Below are 23,072 nucleotides of genomic sequence, written 5' to 3' on the forward strand. Positions count from 1 at the left end.
GTCACCCGGGGAAGGCATCTGGGTAAGTCTAGGGTTGGAGAGAAGGCCTGGCTTGAGGCACACTAGGACTGTTCTTCAGCAGATGGATGGCAGGGGAACTGAGACTGGATGAGCCATCTCCAGGCAAGTAAGGACAGCGTGGCAAGAGGAAGTGAATAGATCCAAGGGAAGCCAGCATTCAAATATAGCTAAGGAAAACTCTGACGTGTCAGAAGAAGCAGTCAGAGAGATAGGGGGAAGCAAGAATAGAGCTCCTCAGGGGATGACCCCCCCCAATAATGCTTAACTTCCCTTTAGAAAGTTACTTTACCATTACTCCCCCCTCCCAACCCCCCTCCTCATCTCTGTGGTTTGCCTCCCAAGGCCTGGTTCTGCCTAACCCCTCTGGCCCTTCTCACACTTGCTCTCTGCCCTTTAGTCACTAATTTTCATGGATGTACACACACACACACACACACACACACACACACACACACACACACACACACCATACCTTCTCTATCTGTACGGTTTGCCTTCCTCATTTTTTTTTTGAGACAGGTTTTCTCTGTGTAGCCTTGGTTGTCCTAGACTCACTTTGTAGACCTAGGTGGCCTTGAACTCACAGAGATACACCTGCCTCTGCCTCCCGAGTGCTGGGATTAAAAGTGTGTGCCACCACCGTCCGGCCTCATTTGTCTTTTTTTTTTTTTTTTTTTAAAGATTTGTTTATTATTTATACAGTAGTCTACATGTACAGCTGCAGGCCAGAAGAGGGCATCAGGTTACATTACAGATGGTTGTGAGCCACCATATGGTTGCTGGGAATTCAACTCAGGACCTCTGTAAGAGCAGTCAGTGCTTTTAACCGCTGAGCCATCTTTCCAGCCCCTCATTTGTCTTTTTTATTACCCCTTTATCAGTTTCCTACTTAGCTCTCTATCCTACTTTGCTTTCTAGAGCTATGATAAAAGGCTGACCAAAAGCAACTCGGGGAGGGAAGGGTTTATTTCATATTCTGTCATAGCTATTCCAGTTCATTAAAGTCCTTCCTTCCACAATCTTCCTGAATACATCCTTGTCAGGTTTGTCACAGAAATATCCCAGGATCCAGACAGCAATTTCTGTTCTAGTTAGGTTTCTACTGCCATGATAAAACATCATGATGCTGGGTGGCGGGGGCACACGCCTTAAATGCCACACTTGGGAGGCAGAGACAGGCAGATCTCTGAGTTCGAGGCCAGCCTGGTTTACAGAGTGGGTTCCAGGACAGCCAGGGCTACACAGAGAAACCCTGTCTTGAAAAACCAAACCAAACCAAACCACCATCATACACAAAATCATCTTGGGGGGAGGAGGGGAAGGGTTTCTTTCAGTTTATATCTTACAGTCAGTCCTTCATGAAGGGCAGTCAGGGCAGGAGCTCAAAGCCAGAACCTGGAGGCAGGAGCTGAAACATGGGCCGTGGGGCGCCTGCTTGCTTGCTGGCTCTTCATGCCTTACTCATTTGGCTTTCCTACACCACCCAGGATCACCTGCCCAGCGTGGTGCCACACACACACACACACACACACACACACACACACACACCACACACACACACACCACACACACACACACCACACACACACACACACACCACACACCACACACACACACACACACACACACACACACACTGTTCTGGGTTCTTCCACATCAATCATTAGCAGAGGGAATGCACCCCAGGCTTGCCCACAGGCTAATCCGATGGAGGCACTTCCTCAATTGAGGTTCTACTTCCCAAATGACTCTACCTTGTGTCAAGTTGACAGAATTGAACAAACAAATCTAGCTAGGACAGCTTCTAACATCCACTCACGTCTTCTCTGACCTTCCAAAGTTGTGGTCACTGTTTCTCCTTTCAGGAAATATGTGCTAAGCTTTCTTTCTTAATTTGATTTTATGCATTGGTATGAAGACATCAGATCCCTTGGAACTGGAATAAAGACAGTTGTGAGCTGCCACGCGGGTGGCTGGGAATCGAACCTTGGTCCTTTGGAAGAGCAGACAATGCTCTTAACCACTGAACCATCTCTCCAGGCCCATGCTAAACACTTTCTATCCATGGTCAGCACTGGGCTACATACCAGGACTTCAGGGACAGCAGAACTGACATGTCCCCAGGGAGCCGATAATTTTAATCATAAACTCATAAACAAGTAATCACACAAAACACTTATAAATTATTGTTAGCGTTGGAAAGAAAACAAACAAACAAACAAACAAACAAAAACAGAGTGCCGTGGTGGAAAATAACAGGAGATCGATCTGTATTTTGGAGGAAGTGATCAGAGAAGGGTCTGTGAGGATATAAACTTAAGCTGATACCTGGAAAAAAGCAACAGAAGCCGCCCTGAGAAGAGCAAGGAGAAAAAGCGTTTCAGGTAGAAGTAACTGCGGAGAGAGACCTGTGCAGACAGAGAGCTCGACGGGTCCGAGGCGCTCTGATTAGAAAGCCGGGGAGACGGGAGCAAGAACCGAAAACAAAGCTACTTGACAGCACTGAACGTGAGTCCAAGTTTCTGCAGTTGGCCATATAGTGTTTGGATTTCATTCTGGGTGCGATGGGCATTCCTACCAATTTTTTCTTTATGATTTATTTGTTTTTTATTTTTACATGTATGTGTGAGGACTTGCATGTGTGTATTATTGCCTGGTGTCTGCAGAAGCCAGAAGAGGCACCGGTATCCTGGAACTGGAACTGGAATTACAGGTGGTTGGGAGCCACCTTGCCCGTGTTTTGGGAACCACTTCCTTTGTAAGAACAGGAAGTGCTCTTAAGTGCTGAGCCATCTCTTCCAGTATCTTGGGTTTTTTGTTTGTTTTTGGTTTTTTATTTTGTCTTTGCCACAGAGTCTCAAGTATCTCAGGCTGGCCTCAACCTTGATTTGTGGCTGAGTGTGACCTTGAACTCCTGATTTCCTGACTCCATCTCTTTAGTGCCGGGGTTACAGGCATGCCCTACCAGTCCTTTAGTTTTTGTTAGATTGCCCTAGTTGCTAAGTGAAAAATGGATTAAGGAACACAGAGGATTAGGAAAATCACTGGCCATGGTGGTGCATAGCTTTACTATCAGCCTTAGAGAGGTAGACCTCTTTGAATTTGAGGCCAGCCTGGTCTACATAGTGATTGCTATTCTAGCCAGGGCTACATAGTGAGACCCTGTCTCAAAACAACAACAACCAACACACACACACACACACACACACACACACACACACACACACACACACACACCCCAAAGCATGAAGATCAGTTAGGATTTTCTAGACCCAAGCAAAAGAGGATTTTAGCTAGAACTTGAGTGGGACAGTGAAAAGTTGTGGATTCAAAAGCCATTTGAAATTGGAATCCCGGAAGATTTGATGTGAGGTGCTGGGAGACTGTGCCTAACTTCTGCCCTAAATCAGCAAAGAGAGCGGTTTGGCCTGTCCTAATCCCTTTCTTTCTTTGGAGCCCCTGGGCAAATTGTCAGAAGACCAGAGCTTGAGAAACAAGCTTCAGTTGGAAGCCTTAAGGTCTGAGGTCCCTTCCAGTTGGAACCTAGTTTTGTTATGTACTGAAAAGTCTGAAAATTGGAACAATCTTGTGGGTTTTTTTTTTTTTTTTTTTTTTTTTTTTAATTCATCCTGGTGAAGCTCTGTGCCCGAGGAGCATTCAGGAATCACTAGTTGACTTTTCACTTGGACACCAACTTCTGTAATTGAGTTTTAGATTAAATTCTCAGGAAAAAAAAAAATAATTCTAAGGTAGGGTAAACTTTCACTTGAAATCAATTGACCTTGAGAAAGTAGAGCCATGGCAAGGCTAATCTAAAATTGCAAAATCCAAAGTAATTCCTATGTGAGTGGAGGCAGAAAACATTTTTTTTCCCTAAGTTAATTATTTGCATCTGCATTTAAGTAAATGTTGTTTGGGGGCAGATGTCAACAAGTGAATCAATCTCATTCAAAACAGAAAAGAAAGAAGGAGAATAAAGCTGGGTGTGATGGAGCACGCCTTTAACCCCAGTACTCAGAAGACAGAGTCAAGTGGATCTCTCTGAGTTTGAGGTTAGCCTGGTCCACCTGGCAAACTCTAGGCCAGCCAGGGCTACATAGTGAGACCCTGTCTCAAAAAAAAAAAAAAAAAAAAAAAAAAAACCAAGAAAACAATCTCTTCCAAAATATACTGATAATAATTGATAATGGGGCATGCAAAGTGGAAAAAAAAAATCTACTCTTTAGTATATCTCCCCCATCTCTACTTTTTTTTTTTTTTTTTTTAAGACAGGGTCTCAGTCTAAAATTCTGGCTGGCCAGTCATGTTTCAAACTCATAGATCTCTGCCTCCTGACTTCAATATATTCTTTGTTTAAAACAAATATTATGCTTCTCAAGTTGATTTTGAAGTGATGAGTTCTGAACATTTTTTTTTTTTTTAGAATATTTATTTGTTATTGATTTATTTGAAACAATCTCACTCTCCAACCCAGGGTGGCCTGGGACTCACTATGTAGCCCAGGCAGGCCTTGAACTCATGGGAGATCCTCCTTTCTCAACCTCCCTAGTGCTGGGATTACAGACATGAGCTGCTACATCTGACTTTGGACCCGTCTTGAAAATTAAGGGCATGTAGATGGAGCGGTGTGGCTGGTCCAGCCAAAACCTAAGATTTTAAATCTGCAGGTCTCCTGTTCTTTCGCTGCTGTTTTTTTTTTTTTTTTTTTTGCCTGGCGCTCCACTTTTCAGACAGCATGTTTCCCAGCCATTTTCTCGGGTTAAAAAATTCAGAACTTCAATACCTATAAGCTTATTGAAATCAAATACTCCGGTAAGTACATCATCCCCAGCCTTTTGTTTTATTAAAGAGGGGAGCAAAACGACAGAATACCTTTTTATATGCCAAGAGCTTTTGAACAAATATATCGTTCAAATGCTTGGTATTATCCCGTGGTGCATGGTCCATTTCACCAAGGAGACAGGGAAGGCAGTGGCCCGCCATTTGACCTGCATCCCGTGAGTCCCTTGCAGTGGACACCATCTAGGAAGAGGAGCGCGGTGCATGCTGCTGCACGCACCGCAGCACCGAGGCCTTTCTTCAGTGCTCCCCTGGTGGGCAGGTTCTCAGATGTGACTTAGGGTTGCTCAGCTGGGTGCTGCTCCCTGGGGCGTGGGACTCACAGCATAGAGCACCAAGAGGGAGGGAAGATTAGGCATCCTTTGTAGCAGGGGTGATGCCATCTGCCTGTGACACCTGGTGGCAGTGTCCTGAGGCTGGACCCCGTCAGCACACTGTGTTCTTCCACCAGTTCTTGGTACCCAGTTGAATTTCCAAATCGACCCCTTGGGCTCCTGTCAGTATTTTTTTTTTTTTTTTTTTTTCCTGTCAGTATTTCTTTAGTCAGTATTTCTTCCAGCTTGGGAGACTAGAACCAGAGTTGGCACAGTTTTGCAACCAGGTACTCTGGCTGAAATGTAAAGAAACTGGCTCCAAGGTCGAAGAGTTGGTTCAGGAGGCACAATTGGCAAGAGGCAGGCACAATTGGCTGAGGCAGTGTGCGGTCTCGACAGCTCTACAGAAGGCCACGGAGGCGCAGGGTGAGCCAGGTACACAGATGAGAGAGGTGAGTGGAGACCGTCTACCTCAAGTCCACGCTCAAAGACACATGCGTAAAGAAGCAAGCCTCTCACACCAGAGACCGAGTTGGGTTCAAATATTACTTCAGCTCATCCCCATCCCCGTGGAAAATGTGAGTCTTCAGGAGGCTGATCTGTATTTAAGTCATAGCCAGTGTTAGTGCTGGGTTTGAACTTGAATCTGCAGAGAAGAAGCCTGCTCTTTCATTAAAGCCACAGCTTCACCATGAAATGTCATCAACCAATTACCATGTTGCTGCTGCCAGTTTTCTATTAACCTCGTCATGGCCCTAAGAACAGCACTGTCGGCTCTGTCAATGTGCTCTTGTTGGTTTGTTTGTTTGTTTGTTTGTTTTTGATTTGATTGTTTTTCTTGTTTGTGATCTTACATCTGGGTCCTTGAATGTGTCGCCTGTCTCATTTTCTTTAGGCTGGACAGCGCCAGCGCACAGAACTGGATTCCCTACTGTCTTCCTATAGATCCAAGTCTACAAAGAACTTCAATATGGCAGCCACTGGCCTTGGTGGAAGGTAGGGAGGCGATTCAAATCTGTCATTAAACTAACTAAAGAACACTACGAAGACAAGAGACCTGCCTTTTTTTTTTTTTTTTTTTTTTTCGAGACAGGGTTTCTCTGTGTGGCCTTGGCTGTTCTGGACTCGCTTTGTAGACCAGGTTAGCCTTGAACTCACAGTGATCCGCCTGCCTCTGCCTCCCGAGTGCTGGGATTAAAGGCGTGCGTGCACCACCACACCCGGCTCGAGAGACCTGCCTTCTTAAAGTGCTCACAACTAAAATAGTAATTCATAATTCCCTTCAGGCTGACCTGCCTCTACCTCTCCCCATGGTTCCAAGAAAAAAAAAATATGCATCTTTGCTTATTGAACTGTAAAGTGGAGCCCAAGATCCGTGTTGGCAAAATAAATAAACAGCAGACATCATCTCGGGGTCTTTGGGGACAGATCCCTTGCCCAGACCTGGCTCCTGACAGCCAATGAACATTTTGTCGTTTGTGTTTTGGATTAAGAAAATGAATTCTGCATGTTTCCAGGCATCACAAGGAGCAGTGACTTGAATTGGTGCCATTGTAAAGCCTGATTGTTGTGGCATAGATAAAAGCCTCATTAAGTCCCTCATGAGGAGAGAAAAAAATTTTATTTTGAGGAAAGAGGAGCAACGGGGGCTCCTTGGCTTGTTGTGGTTACAACAACAAAACATTAAATGGAGGAAATAATTAAATAACTGAACTTTTTTTTTTTCCTTTCTTTACCCAAACCTTGTCAAGAGGCTGGGTGAGTTTTTAATTAGTGCTGCATTTTCAATAAATCCAGATCAGTACGCGGTGCCGATTCTTTCCTGGATAAGGGAAAGATAATAATGAGAATCTTATTTTTCAGTCGCACACTAAAGGGATGTCTGGTGTATTTAATCACGCTGTAGAAATCCTGGCAGCCTTCTCTGAGCCTGGCCTCTGCTCTAATTACATTTCTAGATTTTAGTAAATTGAAAGGGAAAATGTAGGAACAAAATAATTAAAACCGAAGAGGAAGTGCATATTAAAAAGGAGAAGCTGTTTAAAATTCTTGCACATAGTGCTTCCAAGGACATCTACAATCGTTTAATCAGCTCCACACCAAATCAAAGCCCTTTGTGCAGAGGCTGGTGGGATCATGGCTCAGGTGGGCGGTGTGGTCCTCACAGGAAAATGGGAGCCTCACTGTACAGAGCTACAGATGGCAAGAGGACCTCTTATGGCCCTCCAGATCACTGGGGATTCAGGTCTAGTCTGGACAAGCTGCTGTCACAGATTCCACACTTAGAGGAGGCCTCTCCATACCCCGGGCAGAGTCTAGCTAAACTGTAAGGATTGGTCTCAAGTGTAAGGAAGCCAAAACAGATGTCCAGCCCCATAACCATCTTTTTCTGTACTTCTTCCCCATGGCGTGCTCTGCGAAATCCTAAGTCAGGAGAATAGGTGACTAAACAGCCTCAGAGCCACCAAGAGCTAGTGACAGTAGATGATAAGAACTCTTTCTTTCCGCATCAGAGGCAAGCACACTGACCCCACCATTAGAGAATCCAGGCTCTCCGGTTCTTAAATCATTTTGCTTGGGCATAGTGGAACACACATGTAATCCTGTGTACTTAGGAAATGGGAGTAGAAGGATCAGGAGCTCAAAGCCAGCCTCTGTTACATAGTGAGTTTGGGGCCAGCCTGGAACTATGTGGGATCATCTCAAAACAAAAATCCCCCCAAAACAGAATGCCCTTGATTCCTACGACATTTAAAATGACGATTACGGGGTTTGCTTCTGTACTTGAAAGTGAAAAGCAACTTGGCGCTGTAAGGGGTTCTTTCTAACCCCTGGGCTTGGCTCCCGGGTTGCCAGCCTTCCCTGCTGAACAGGCTCACCGGCCACCTGGTGCCAAGAAGCATGTGGCAAGAGACAGGAGCACAGTCTCCTGGAGACTGTCCCACAGGCCTGGAAAGCAGTAGGGCTCCAGGAAGCTGTTCCCAAGACAGGCTGCAACCTTGTTACCTCAAGACCCACAGGGTCACTGGGTAGCTGCTCTCTGGTGACCAGTGTTGGCTGTATGCCTGATATGTGTATGCAGGAGACACGGTCTGCCTCTGATTTTGAGGACTTGATTCGGTAATAAAATATTTAAGCTTAAGGCAGTCAAAGAATGTAACAACAACAACAACATATATCCATCCCATTGTTGACATCATTACCTCAACACAGAGAGGACTGTTTTCTTCCAGGGCTAAGATGCTCTGAGACAATTCTACTCAACTCTGGAATCACTTTTGGTCCACTGGAGCTAAGACAGAAGATAGACTGGGGACCCAGGTGTCTAGCCTTTCCCATAAAGAATGGTTCTCTGGTCATCATTTTCAAATGCTAATTTGTTTATTTAGTTTTGGAGACATGGTCTCATGTAATTCTGGCTGGCCTGGAACTCAATATGTAGACCAAACTGGTCTTATAGAGCTCCTCCTGCTTCTGCTTCTTGAGTGTAGGGGTTAAATGTGTGCCCCGCAGCACCCGAGCAAAGAACTTTATAAATGTTAGCATTGGCAGGCTAGGCTTGCTGGACATGGATCGCTATGAATTTGAGGCCAGCCTGTCAACTAAGAGAGTGTCAGGCCAGCCAGTGCTACAGAGTGAGACCCTATCTCAAAAAACAAAACAAAAACAAAAGGTAAAAAGTTCTTTTCAAAGTCTCTAGCAATCGGTATAAAGTCCAGAAAACATTTTACTGAGAGTTGGCTAAAAAAGAAAGTAAGAGCGAAATCATCTGTAATCCACAGAGCGAACATTAAGGTTTCAGTTGTGAAATGCCTGTTGCTCTGCTCCACCCACCCGGTCCCTGGATTTCGGCCTTCTCTATTCTGGCCTCGCACCTCAGAGAGAACTTCCGCACGCTGCACGCGCCCCTCTCCGAGTTCCCGCCTCTTTCCATTCTGGCCCCGCCTCTCGCTCAAATCCCCGGGCCCTGGCACCGCCTCGCGACGCTTGCGCACTAGGGAAGGTAGGCGGAGTCTTAAAGGAGGAGGAGCTGGAGCGCTTTGAGCGGGGCGGGGCGGGGCGGGGGCCGGACGGGGCGGGGCGAGGCGGGGCGGGGCGGGAAGCCGGGGGAGGAGGCCGCGCGGGGTGGGGCCCGGCGGGTACGCGCTCGCTGCGTCGACGTGCTGACGACAGGACGCCCAGGCCGGTGTGTGTCGGTGTGTATGTGTGTGTGTGTGTGTGTGTATGTGTGGTGTGTGTGTGTGTGTCTGTTTGTATGTGTGTGCGCGCTCTGAGAGTGTGTATTTGTGTATCGGCGGTCCCGCAGGTCCCGGATGTTGCGGGCAGTATGAGGCGAGCGCAGGGGGACGGGGACCAGCAGCTGTCGCCGCCGTTCTCAGGTGAGTGTGTGTGTGTGTGTGTGTCAAGAGTCGAGGAAGGGGGTTAGCCTCTCGGGGTGCGGGGATTTTCCTTGAGAAGTGACTGAACCCCCTCCTCCCGCTCCCCCAACCACACACTTTACCTCATGTATTATTCTCTGTCCCATTTCCTATACTGGTTTCATGGCCTGAGGAAGCCAGAGCCTAGTCAGCCGTCCGTTCTTCCTACCTCAAGCATTCAGGAAACACAAACGCGCCCCCTGCCTCCAGCCTCCCTCACCATCCTATCCCAGCCCCATCCCCCTTGCCAAATAGTGAGCTGTCGCCTGCGGCGAGATGGAGGACTGCGCATGCTCGAATGTGAAGGAGCTTGGAGTGCCTGGTCGCTGCCTTAGGACGCATGCGCACTGCTGTGTTGCAGGGACCTGCGGGATAAAGAGCCTCTTGACCACGCGCCCGCCGCCTTTCTCAGGCAGTGTTAGACTGGCCACCCAATAGTGAGCTTGTCGCTCCGATCCGAGAGGGAGAATTTAAATTATGCGAGGGATTTAAGGACAAAGCACTGTTCGCATCTGGTGTTGCCCTAGAGACTCCCAGGCTACCAACGCTTCCTTAGAGCCAACGTGTCCTACGCTGACCCTTCTTTTGAAACTGACTGCAACTTCTAGTTCTAGAGTTACTTCCCTTTCCACCACTCCCGCCGTCATATGCTGAAACCTTACTACAAACTTCCCCTAAATTTAGGAGTAAGTTCAACTCATTTTTTTTTTTTCTGGCAGGGGATTTTTGATAAGGGCCATAAAAAAGAAACTAAGGTGGGAGTTTCTCTTTAGTAAAAACTCTGTGTTGTCTTTACACAATTAAATAAGGAAAGGATAAGTGCCGCACATAAGTTTAAGGTTTGGGGTGACGGCAACAAAACGGAAACCGAGAGATTAGGAGCTTCATTTCAGCCCTCTTACTTTGTGTGACCAGTTCGGCTCTTTTCGTGTGCGTGCGTGTTTGTGTGTGTGTGTGTGCGCGTGTAAGTACTTCCATAGCGTTTCTGTTTAGCTGTACGTTACTGACGTTCTGTGATTGTAGAATCACAGAGGCAATCAGAAACAATTGAGCAACTTGTCCAGAAGTATTCATTTCAAATAATGAGTAATAATTCTTTCATATTGGCCAGTCCCCAAAAAGTTAAAACAAGGAACTTGACAAAAAATATTCCAGTGACTTGGTCCTGGGCTTTCAGCTGGCAGACACACTTGGTTCTTTACTTTGCGGCTGTGTTGTCACTCTTAGAGTTTGTCTTACCCCTAACATGGGGGTGGGGGGGTGGGGCTGTTAAGGTTTATTTGTTTGTTTATCTTTGAAACAATCAGGGTCTTATTTAGCCATGGGTGGCCAGGAACTCCCAATGCAGACCAGGCTGGTTTCAAGACTAGTTACAGAGATCTGCCTACCTACCTCTGCCTCCTGAGTGCTAGGTGTACACCACCACATCTGGTCCCAACGGTAAACACTTGACTAGCAAAAAGTTTGCTGAATTGTACTGAAATGAATAGCTGAATTGTTGTTGGGTGGAGGGATTGGAAAAAGGAGGGGTGCTTTCTTTTTTTTTTCAGTTGCTTGGCTAACCTTATGTCTCAGCTAGACTTCTGGGAGGGGGACATAGATCAGCCTTGTTTTGAAATTTCTCTTTCCTTTGTGTTCTTTCTTTCTTTGGTATTCTTACAAGGCATATTTCTGGTTGCCATTTTAACTGTAGAAGTTTATGTTCTTGGGCTTTAAAGTATATATACACTTTTCACTTCCTTGTTTAGCACTGGCCTTTATGTGGTTCAGCTGTCTATTGTGCTGTTTCCGGTTGCCATGTTGCACTTGGAGATGACACGGAAGCAGCACAGGGGTTGTTGGAATGGGTGGGGGGGTATATCATCCTGTTGGGAAAGAGCTGGATACTCAGCTTCCCACCACCACCACCCCAGTAGTATAATTACTGTGTCAACTCCATATTTAGGTTCGGGGCAGTTGGTGTCCTTTTGGCATTTTGGCGACTATACCTTTTAAAGGAGATAATACAGTGGCTAGTTTGATAGTTGGAAATACTTAATGTGGTCTATTTCTACACTTGGATCAGGCTCTTGTAAAATCAAGAAGTGAAACTGTCGGGGTACTGGCTGCCGGGGTACTGGCTGCCGGGGTACTGCCTGTCTTTCTTGGTGTAGGCTTTCTCCATCCAGAATGCTTTGTTCTTATCTGGAAACACTTCGTCTCTGAATTCACTGGAGCCTTATTTAAATGTTTGTTTGATGGTACAAAAGCGTGGGATGTTTTTAGGATTAAGATAAGTTGTTAATTAATTTATATTGGTGCAGAAATTTGCTTAAAAATAAAAGGTAATACAGATATGAAAAAAAAGTCCAAAAAGTACAGAGTGAGAATGAACGCTTCCGTCATTCTCCTGTCCATCAAGGTACCCTTCTCAAAGGCAGCACCTTCTCCTTCAGAGTCTGTGTATTTACACACATCTACACAGTCATCCTTTTTTGTTTTGGTTTTTCCAGGGTTTCTCTGTAGCTTTGGCTGTCCTGGAACTCTGCAGACCAGGCTGGCCTCGAACTCGCACATATCTGCTTGCCTCTGCCTCCCTGAATGCTGAGATTATAGTGTATGCCACCACTGCCCAGTCACCTACATATTCTTTGGTGTCTGTTTTTCTTTTCCTTTTTCTTTTTCTTTTTCTTTTTTCTTTTTTTTTTCCTTCTTTTTTTTTTGGTTTTTTGAGACAGGGCTTCTCTGTGTAGGCTTGGCTGTCCTGGACCCGCTTTGTAGACCAGGCTGGCCTCGAACTCACAGTGATCCACCTGCCTCTGCCTCCTGAGTGCTGGGATTCTAGGCACGCACCACCACGCCTGGCTTGGTGTCTGTTTTTCACAAATGGTAAGGCACTATATCCATTTTTTACTTTTTCTCTCAATTTATCTGGTGATCACTTCATAGAATGTAGTATCCCCTTTTAAAAAAAGTGACAAGGGTTGTATTACATATGATATTCCACCGTCAGCCAGTACTCACCTAACATTAGCTTCCCAGAGCCGAGCCACAATCATTTTTCGTATATGTAGATGTCTCTTGGATTAATGTGTGTGTGTGTAAGAGAGAGAGAGAGAGAATATGAGAATGTGCCAGACCAATGGATGTATACATTTTAATGCTGGCAGTCTTGCTGAAATATTTTTCACAGAGGTTATGAATTTATATTGTTGCCAAGAGTTCATCTGCCTGTTTCCTAATCAACACTCTCATAATTTAAAAATAAATCTTAGCAGTGTTGTTTCTGAGATTTTTTTCCTGAGACTTTAAATTCACTTTATATAGTTTTATACATTTCATTACATTGAGTTGCAGACAAATTCCGTCACTGTTTTGTATGTCAAGAATATTAGAGGACGTTGCCACAAGAATGAGGTCATTTACCTAGGCAACAGGAAAGCCATGACAGTACTAGAAAGGCAGGTGAGGCCTGTCTTCCAGTCTCTTCCTTTCACTCTCAGATCCTAGTTTCTTTGTGTGGAACTCAAAAAGTTGTATGTGATGTTTTGCAGTATCCTTTTGGTAGCTCTGACCAAAAGCAAGTGAGCTGCTTTCTGTTGAGTTGAAAAGGTAACTCAGTGGCTGAGGTGCTTTACTAAGTCAGAATGCTGGCCTTAGCAGCCTTCTGATTGCAGAATACTCCACTGTGAGCTGTAAAGACATAGAGAAGGCTGGCTCTGGTGGCGCACACCTTTGATCCCAGTACTCAGGAGGCAGAGGCAGGCAGATCACTGTGGGTTTAAGGCCAGTCAGAACTTCATAGTGAGACCCCGCCCCTAAAGAATGAATGAATGAAAAGACATCTGTACCCAAAGGACATTGTGATCTAACTTGAAAACTAGATGCACTGACTGTATGAAATAAGAGTCAGAAAATAAAATGTAAATAATAGGATGCTTGTGTTTTGTACTGAGAAGGCCTGAAAGGAGTGATCAAGGGTTGAAGGAGAGTTTGTTTTGGAGTGCTGTCTGGAGGAAGTGTGTGTTGAGGTTTTGTTTTTATCCAACTGTTTGTTGAAATGAAAATATAAGCATACAGAAAAATGGAAAGGATAGTACGCTTATTACCCTTCTGTCTACCACTGCAACTGTTCACACTTTTGTTGTATCTAAATTTTTTTTTTTGGAGACAGGATTTATCTGTGTAGCCTTGGCTGTCCTAGACTCACTTTGTAGACCAGGCTGGCCTCGAACTCACAGCAATCTGCCTGCCTCTGCCTCCTATCTTAAATTTTATATGTGATATATATGTTAGGATATATAATATGCAAATTTTTATATATTACAGATATAGTTCACCCTTTAGATGCATCTCCTGAAATACATTGTTTTACTCAGTTCTTAGAGTATTTGTCACAAGGCAATTATGAATCATTTTAAATTTTGTTTTATATTTTGAGACATGGCCTCACTATGTAGACCAGGTTGCCCTAGAATTCACTATGTAGACCAAGCTGGCATCAAATTCATAGAGAGCCACCTGCCTCTCAAGTGCTGGGGTCATAGGCAAGTACCCCCATACCCGCCATTGTTTATTTGTTCTTTTACCCCTTTCAAACTTGTCTCTTTAGTTTCAGAAGTGTTTGAAGCTATGCAGGATTAGTGGTTTTTGCTTTTTGAAGAGACCAGGCCACTGTGTTCCAGTGTATCATCTCTTGGAATTTTCTGATTGTTTTCTTGGTTTCAATAATTTGTTTTTTTATTGGTATGAGCTACTACTGAGACTTAAAGGTTTGATTAGATTCTGATTTTAGGAGAAGCATAGTACCAGAGCCCTCTGTTAATGATACAGGGTTTGGCTGTGTGTTTTAGGTGATGAAGCCCAGGCTCTTCAGTGAAATTTCTTCCTTTTATAACTAGCAGGTAGTCTTTAGAGTGGTCCCACTCTGGCTACTGTTGTTTTTCCATTAGCCTTCCTCCTAAGATGATGGTCCTTACCTTAGTTAATTCAGTAGTTGCAAATTGGCGATTTAAAAATTCTGCCATTCTTTTTCTTTGATTAATTTTTGATTTTCTGTAAATCTAATGGCTAGGAGTAAATTACAGTTTCTACAAAAGAATTTGAGATCAATCTCTCTTTCCATTTAATATTTTCTGAGTAAGGAGGTGGTATAATTAATAGGCAGCTAGAAAGGCCACAGATAAGCAGCAGTCCTAGGGATTTATTTAAGTCCTGGAACACAGAGGCAAGTAAGTGCTCTACCTTGGGTTATCCCCACAGCTCAAAGAGTCATCTTTACTGGAAGCAAATGAGTAGTTTCTTTTTCTGTCTGTTAGTATCATCTTGCACGCATGGATTTTTAATGTATTATGTCTTACCAACAGTTACAACATTCTTTATAATGCACAAGATGTACCCTATTTTGCCTCTGGAGTCCTCCCAGCTCAGCATATGAGTGCATCCTTGCTTTCTGTCCCAGATATGTAGCCCTCACTTTACCTTCCTTTCTCTCCCCCTGTATTTTTCAATTTTTATTTTATTTATTTATTTATTTATTTTGGTTTTTCGAGACAGGATTTCTCTGTGTAGCCTTGGCCATCCTGGACTCACTTTGTAGACCAGGCTGGCCTCGAACTCACAGCGATCCGCCTGCCTCTGCCTCCCTAGTACTGGGATTAAAGGCGTGCGCCACCACGCCCGGCTTTTTTATTATTTTTATTTTATTTTATTTTATTTTATTTTTGGTGTATTTTTCAATTTTCAACCTTTATTTTTATTTAATGTGTATGGTATTTTGCCTGTATGTATGTATATCTATGTATCATGTGCGTTCAGGACCCTTGGAGGCTACAAGAGGAAATCCCCTGAACAGTTATGAACTGCTGTGTGGGTGCTGGAAATTGAACTATGGTCCTCTAGAAGAGCAACCAGTGTTCTTAGCCAGTGGGCCATCTCTCCAGTCCCCACTTTGACTTTCTATAGCTTCCCTTTCAGTAAATTAGGTTGTTCATTCCTTTATGGGATTCTGCAGCTAAGTTGTGAAAAATAAATTTGCCTTTATTTTAACTCTGTATGCCCAGTGTTTGACTCACTTCTGTGATGTTGCTGTTGATGGGATTTAGATCTCACAACTTCTTTGTCTTGAATATCTCTGAGAAAGGTAGTGTCCCAAGTGACAGCATTGCTCTAAAGCTTGAACATAAGGTTAGCTATAGAAAATGCTGGAGGCTCTTTTTTCTTTTTCTCCTTTGAGAGCAATGTTGCTTTTTTTCTGAGGTGAAATGTATGACATGAAGGCTGAGCTGTAGTTCAGTTCTTAGTTTACCTAGCATGCAGGAAGCCCTGAATTTGATTCCCAGCACCACAGAAACTGAGCATGCTAGCCCACACCTCTCAGCTCAGCATATGAGTGCATCCTTGCTTTCTGGCACAAGAAGTTTCTGACTGTATTTTTTCTGTCCCAGATGTGCAAGGGAGGTAGAAGCAGGAGGAACAGAAATTTAAGGCATCCCCTACCTACACAGGGAGTTTGTCACATAAGCTTTTTGGAGCATGTGGTGTTCTAACATTATATAAAAGAAGTCTTTGTGGGTATGTATGTAAGTACTTGCTTTGCTTTCCTTTCCCTTGTTTAAAGCATTTCTTTTAAAATTTCCACATATACTTCTCTGCATGAATGTTATGTAAGATTCTGCTGTCATAGCATATTTTTTTCATCATCATTATATTTTTATCTTTAAAAAGGAACAAGACAAATTGTTCTTAATTAGGGAAAAATTTCAGCCAAACCATGACCTCTGATTCCCAGTTGTCTTAACTCAGGGTCTGGAACATTGCTGCGTCCTGTGATACTGTGTACTGTAGACTCAGGGAAAACGTCTGCTCATCCAAGTGCTTTCTGCAACTCTGCCACACTAATGAAGGCTAATACAAAGAAAAGCTACACTCACGGCACACTTTGTAGCTGGTCTTAGGGTGGAAACTAATTCTTGCCTTAGTAAAATATGTTTAATTAGACTCTTTCTTTCCTTTTTTTATTTGGGGGGGGGGGGTGTTTCGAGACAAGGTTTCTCTGTGTAGCCTTGGCTGTCGTAGACTTACTTTGTAGACCAGGCTGGCCTCGAACTCACAGCGATCCACCTGCCTCTGCCTCCTGAGTGCTGGGATTAAAGGTGTGTGCCACCACGCCCAGCTTAGACTCTTTCTATACACTGATATTTTGAATAGTTTCACTGATTTCAGGTTACTCAAAGCCAGACAATAACAATATTCTGATACTTACCTGAAACCCATTTCCCAATTTCTTTTTACCATCTTCTCATGCTTACAAGGCTATTTATTCTCAGTCTGGTTTCATAGCAATACTGGCTCCACATTAAATTCTGCTTGTGTATTTGAGGAAGCACACCTGTTTCTTGTGTTTGTTTTCAGGCATGGTAAAATTACTCTGAAAGGCTCCGTGGACACATTTGCTAATAAATTGGATCCAGTTGCTTCTTTCATTTTCATTGGAAATACTTTAGAAGTAGAGTTTTGAGTGAATGCTTGGGTCATCATTCTTATTACGATAGTCACATTTTTATTTAAAATATGTTTTTTATGCGTATAGACATGTGCATGTCTGGGTACTTGTGTACCACAGTGTATGTGTGTAGGTCAGAGTACAACTTCCGAGAGTCAATTCTTTCTAACATGTGGGTCCCAGGGATGAAACTCAGGTTGTTAGGCTTGGCAGCAAGTGCCTTTACCAACTGAGCCACCTCAGAGATCTGATAGTCACATTTTCATTAAATTGGCCAGAAGTTGCTGAGGTGCTCTCTGTGTATGGGAAAGCTGGTTATGCAGCTTTAGGGGAGCTGGATACAGCTCTCAAGAGCGGAAATGAAACATACAGTAAGTCTTCCTTGACACAATGACCATTATTCTTGACTTCCTAAGAAGCTGCTGGCATAAAATTTCAGAGAGGACTTGTACAAGTTTTCCAAAAACTTCTCATTTCTCCTGTCTGCAGATCTGCTTTTTTATTTGTAAATGAGAAAAATGCACTTATAATTAGTTATCTTCATAAACTGAGATGTATATATTATTTTACCTGATATTTATAAAAAGACAGCCATGTAGAAGTTTGCTATAAATAAAAACAAGCTTTTTAATATTCAGTATCATTTCTACTCTCTGGCTTTTTAAAGTTGTAAAGTATAAATTGGGTGTACTGGTGCACACCTGTAGTTCAAGGAATTGGAAGGTAGGAGCAGCATAGTAGGATTGCCTCAAATTTAAGGCCAGTCTGATCTATTTGTATGGAGGTCTAGCCAGACAGGGACATACAGTGAGATCCTGTTTTAAAAACAAAAAAAGTAGGAGCTATAGAAAAGTCAGTTGGTAGACTGAATTGGGATCTCTAGCACCCACAAAAAGCCAGTATGGTACGCCATAACCGTAATCCTAGTGCCAGGAGGCAGACAGGAGGATTGCTGGGGCTTGCTTGATAGCCAATCTAGCCAAATCAGTGAACTCCAAGTTCTGTGAAAGACCCTGTCTCTAAACCCAAGGTGGAGTGATTGAAGAAGATACCCAACAGTAACCTTTGTCTCCACATGCACCCATATTCACTACACCCAAAGTAATAATCTTAAATATAAAATACTTTAAACATGTAGAAAAGTATAAAGAATAAGGCCACTCATATACCATCTCACAATTATATAAAACCGTTTTTTTTTAATGTGTGTATATATGTGTGTTATGGCCAGAGGACAACTTTGGGTATCATTCTCAGGAACACTGATTAACTTCTTTGAGACAGGTCTCTAACTGGCCTGGAGCTTAGCCATTGGTATAGCCTGGCTGGCTGGCAAGCTGTCCCAGGGATCCTTTTGTCTCCACAGCGCTGGGACAAGTCTGAGCCATGGTGTCCAGCCTTTTTAAAAATGTCTTTTATTTTTAAAAAATGCATTTTTAGTTTATATTTATGAGGTTCTGCCTGCAAGTTTATTTGTTCACCATGTGTGTCCACAAAGGCCAGAAGAGGGTCACCTGGAGCAGGAATTACAGGTCATTGTGGGTTATGTTGTGGGTGTTGGACCCAAGCCCTAGTTCTCTGGAAGAGCGACCAGTGCTCTTAATAGCTTAGCCATTTATTTCTCCAGCCCCTGTGCCTGATAGTTTTATTTTGATTTTCAGAATCTAACATAGAAATGGTATAATAGATATACAAACTTCTCTTTAAAATGTTGCTATTAGTTCTTTAGTTTATAGATCTAGAGTTAGAATTGCTAAATCATATGGTAATTCTATTTTTGATTTTGTTCAAGATCCTTCGTTCCGTTTTCCATGGTGCCTGTACCATTTTACATTCCCTTCAACAGTACACAGATGTTCCACATTCTCCACATCCTTAGTGACATTTTTTTTCCCTCTTGGTAGTGGTGTCCTAACAGGTGCTATTAAATTCTTTTTTAACTTTATCTTTTTTTGAAGTTGAGTTTTAATTTTTAATTTCTTTTTCTTTTTTCTTTTTTTTTTGAGACAGGGTTTCTCTGTGTAGCCCTGGCTGTCCTGGACTCACTTTGTAGACCAGGCTGGCCTCGAACTCACAGCGATCTGCCTGCCTCTGCCTCCCGAGTGCTGGGATTAAAGGCGTGCGCCACCACACCCGGCTTATTTTTAATTTCTTAAAGATTTATTATAATTTTCTTTATTTGTGTTCATGTGTCGTCTGCCCGTGGAGGCCAGAGGAGGATGTCAGATCCCTTGGAGCTGGAGTTACAGGTGGTTTTGAGCCACATGATGTGGGAACTGAACTCTGGTTTTCTGTAAGAGCAGTGTTGCTCTTAATTGCTGAGCTATCTCTTCAGTCCCCAGGGGTTATTTTTGGGACAGAGTTGCACTAAGTAGCCCAGGCTGGCTTGAACCTCATGATCCTCCTTCCTTAGTCTCTCAGGTGCTAGATTTTAGATTACAAGTGTGAGTCTTCATCACCAGGATAAACTTTACAACAAGTAGACCTATTTTGTTCTCCTTTTGATATATATGTTTGTTTGAAACAGAGTCTTGAGCCGGGTGTGGTGGCACACACCTTTAATCCTAGCACTCAGGGAGGCAGAGGCAAGTGGATCACTGTGAGTTCCAGGCCAGTTTGGTCTATAAAGCAAGTCCAAGACAGCCAAGGCTACACAGAGAAACCCTGTCTCGAACTCCCCCCCCCCCCAAAAAAAAGAAGAAGAGAGAAAGAAAGAAAGAAAAAGAAAAAAAGAAACAGAGTCTTGCAAGCTGTATAACCCAGGCTGGCTTCAAACTTGTGATCTTTCTTCTTCAAGCTCCCTAGTGCTAGGATTGCAGGCATAAGCTACCACACGTCTGTGTGTGCGCGCGCGCGCTTTACAGAAGGAATTCTTTTTTATATTAGGATAATAATTATGTCTTGTTTTCTCCTATGTGTTTTATAGTTTTTCTTTTATATATATAGGTTTATTTTGATATTCAGTGTGGAAAAGATAAATTTTTTTTCTAGAAGAATAGCCATAAAATATGGATCTAATTTTACATGAAGATAACCCAATGGCCCAGCCCTATGCTTTGGATAATCCACCTGTTCTCTGCTCTTGTTTAAATGTCATTTGTGTTTGTCTATGGATATGAGGGCTGTCTCTTTTCTTTTCTGTGTCATTGCCCATCTTGCCTTGTCTTGTGCTGTTATTATACTGCATTCAACATCAGAAACTTACAGTGATTGTTCTCACCTGATAAGCAGGGCTCAGTATCTCTTCCTTTTTATGTTCATCAAGCTCCTTGAAAAACCCTGTCTGGCTGGTTAGTACATTTTAATGTAGTCATTTGCTGTTGAAATATGCTCATATGATATATTATGTCCTCCAAAAGTGGGGGAGGGTTAGGCCTTCATTATCAAGGAACTGACTATGTGTTCTGAATAAGCCTATAATTTAAGTCATTTTTGGTTGGTTTGTGAGGTTTTTGTTTTTATGTAGAGATAAGCTCTTCACATGGGAAGTGACCTCGTACGACTGTGTGATTGTATAAAACAGTTTTGATAACGGCACTGATATTGAACTTGATGGTGTTAAAGATTTCTTTCTTTCCTCCTCTCCCCTCCCCCCTTTTTGTTTTGTTTTGTTGTTGTTGTTGAGATAGGATCTCAGTTTATCTCAGACTGGCTTCCAATTTGTGGCAATCCTCCTGACTCAGCTCCCTAAATGATGGGATTACAACTGTGAGTCACCCCCTCCCCCAGTAGTCACTTTGATAATGGGGAAATAGAATTTATTTAAACAAAGAGATTATCAAAAAGATATATAGCAGCTATACAGTACAGAGAAAACGAAACAACCAGGTTTCAGAAAGTCTTGAAACAAAAACAGTCACAGGGACTTCAGCAAAAGGAATTGGTAGACTTTGGTGCTCTATAAATAAACTTTAGTTTCCATGAAGCTTAATTCAGATTCCTAAGGGAGATCTGATTTGGTCAGGCCAAGGCTTGATTTCCCATGGGCCTCATATGTGCCCCAGGTTCAACTTCAGTTGTTTATGGGGAAGGGGAAGTTTGATATAAATAGAAATTTGGGGAATGGCTGGAATTAAGACAGATTTTCTTTGAGTAATAATGAGTCTTAAGACTCCTTACAGTTGCCAGGTGGGTGGCACACGCCTTTAATCTCAGCATTTGGGAGGCAGAGGCAGGAGGATCTCTGTGAGTTCAAGGCCAGCTGCCTGGTCTATAGCATGAGTTCCAGGACAACCAGAGCTGTTACACAGAGAAAGCCTGTCTTGGAAAACAAACAAACAAACAAACAAACAAACAAACAGACAAAAAGACTCCTTATAATCTTAAAATTATTGAGTGTTTTAAAGAATTTTGTTTTCTTTTTTAAAATGTGAGTTGCTTCTATTGGTTATTTTTAAATAAGAACTTAGAATACAGGCCTGGAGAGATGGCTCAATAGTTAAAGTGCTTGCCACCACTATGGTGGAAGAAGAGAATTAACTGCTGCAGCTGTCCTCTCAGCATGTCATACATATACACTCTAAATGCATGTAATAAATTTAAAGAGAAAACATCACAAAAAACTTTCCAGACAGGTTTTTCTGTGTAGTATTGGCTGTCCTGGAAATACTTTGTAGACCAGGCTGACCTCAACCTCACAGATATCCACCTGCTTCTGCCTCTCAGAGTGTTGGGATTATAGGCCTGTGCCACCATGTCTGGCTAGGAAAAACATTTTAAGATTTTTTTTTGCCTTAAAAAATCAAGTCGGGCGTGGTGGCTCACCCCTTTAATCCCAGCACTCGGGAGGCAGAGGCAGGCGGATCGCTGTGAGTTCAAGGCCAGCCTGGTCTACAAAGTGAGTCCAGGACAGCCAAGGCTACACAGAGAAACCCTGTCTTGGAAATAAATAAATAAATAAATAAATAAAGTCATGTCACTAGGCTGATAAGGAATGGCTTTAATTCTAGCACTCAGGCAGATGGAGTTCTTGAGTTTGAGGTCAGCCTGATCTATGTAGTGAGTTCTAGGCCAACCAGGACTATATGGTAAGACCCTATGTCAAAATAAATAAACAAACCAAACTCATTTCATATTAAACTAAATAATATTTGAAAAAATTACTTGAGCCAGGCAGTGAAGGCTCATACCTTTAATTCCAGTGCCTGTGGCAGGTGGATCTCTGTGATTTCAAGGCCAGCCTGGTCTACAAAATAAGTTCCAGGACAGCCAAGACTACACAGAGAAACTCTGTTTGAAAAAAAAAAAAACCGCAAAACCAAAACCAAAAAAATCCTTGAAAATGTAGTAAGATTGGCATTTTTTTTTTTTTTTTTTTTTTTTTTTTTTTTTTTTTACATTTTTGCAAATCCTTTTAATGTCTAGGTTAATAGAAGACAGCTAAGCTAAATTTCATATCTGGCTCTATATTCTTGGGGGTTTTGGTTTGGTTTGGTTTCTGTTTTGAGAGAGGGCTTCTCTATTTTAGCCCTAGCTGTCCTAGAACCCACTCTGTAGACCAGGCTAGCCTCCAGAGATCTGCCTGCCTCTGTCTAGAATCTAAGGCATGAGCCACCACTGCCTAGCTGTTTTGCTTGACAGAGTCTTTCTATGTATCTGTGGATGCCTTGGAACTCTCTATGTATATCAGAGGTAGACCAGGCTGGCCTTGAACTCAGAGATCCGCCTGCCTTTGCCTCCTGAGTGCTGGGATCAAAGGTCTGAGTACTCCCAGCATTTTATATCCTTTTATTGTTGCTGTTATTTGTATGTGCTGTGTGTGTATGTATGTGTGTGAGAGAATCTCAGCACATGTGCTGAGGATCAGATGATAACTTTCAGAAGCCATTTCTTGCCTTGCACCTTGTTTTTTTCAGGAAGAGCGTTTCTTGTTTCTGCAGTATTGCATAATTCAGTTTAGCCAGCTTCTGAGCCTCTGGGTGATTCTATGGGGAGAGTCTCCCATCTCTCCATCGCAGTGCTAGGATTGTAGGTGTCTGCCTTCCACTGGGCTTTTCT

At 43.1% G+C, this 23,072-nt stretch overlaps 1 protein-coding gene across 2 annotated transcripts in view; it reads left to right on the plus strand.

Annotated features, from left to right (window-relative positions):
* Positions 1-9,313: 9,313 nt before the first annotated feature.
* Spop (speckle type BTB/POZ protein) overlaps positions 9,314-23,072 on the plus strand; it is a 79,197-nt gene continuing 65,438 nt past the window's right edge. For both annotated transcript variants that reach the window (XM_051158366.1, XM_051158368.1), the window contains exon 1: positions 9,314-9,553. The gene's annotated coding sequence lies outside the window, so the exon portion shown is untranslated. The remainder of the gene's footprint in view (positions 9,554-23,072) is intronic.

The sequence above is a fragment of the Acomys russatus genome, chromosome 16 (assembly GCF_903995435.1).
Source record: "Acomys russatus chromosome 16, mAcoRus1.1, whole genome shotgun sequence".
Classification (NCBI taxonomy): domain Eukaryota; kingdom Metazoa; phylum Chordata; class Mammalia; order Rodentia; family Muridae; genus Acomys; species Acomys russatus.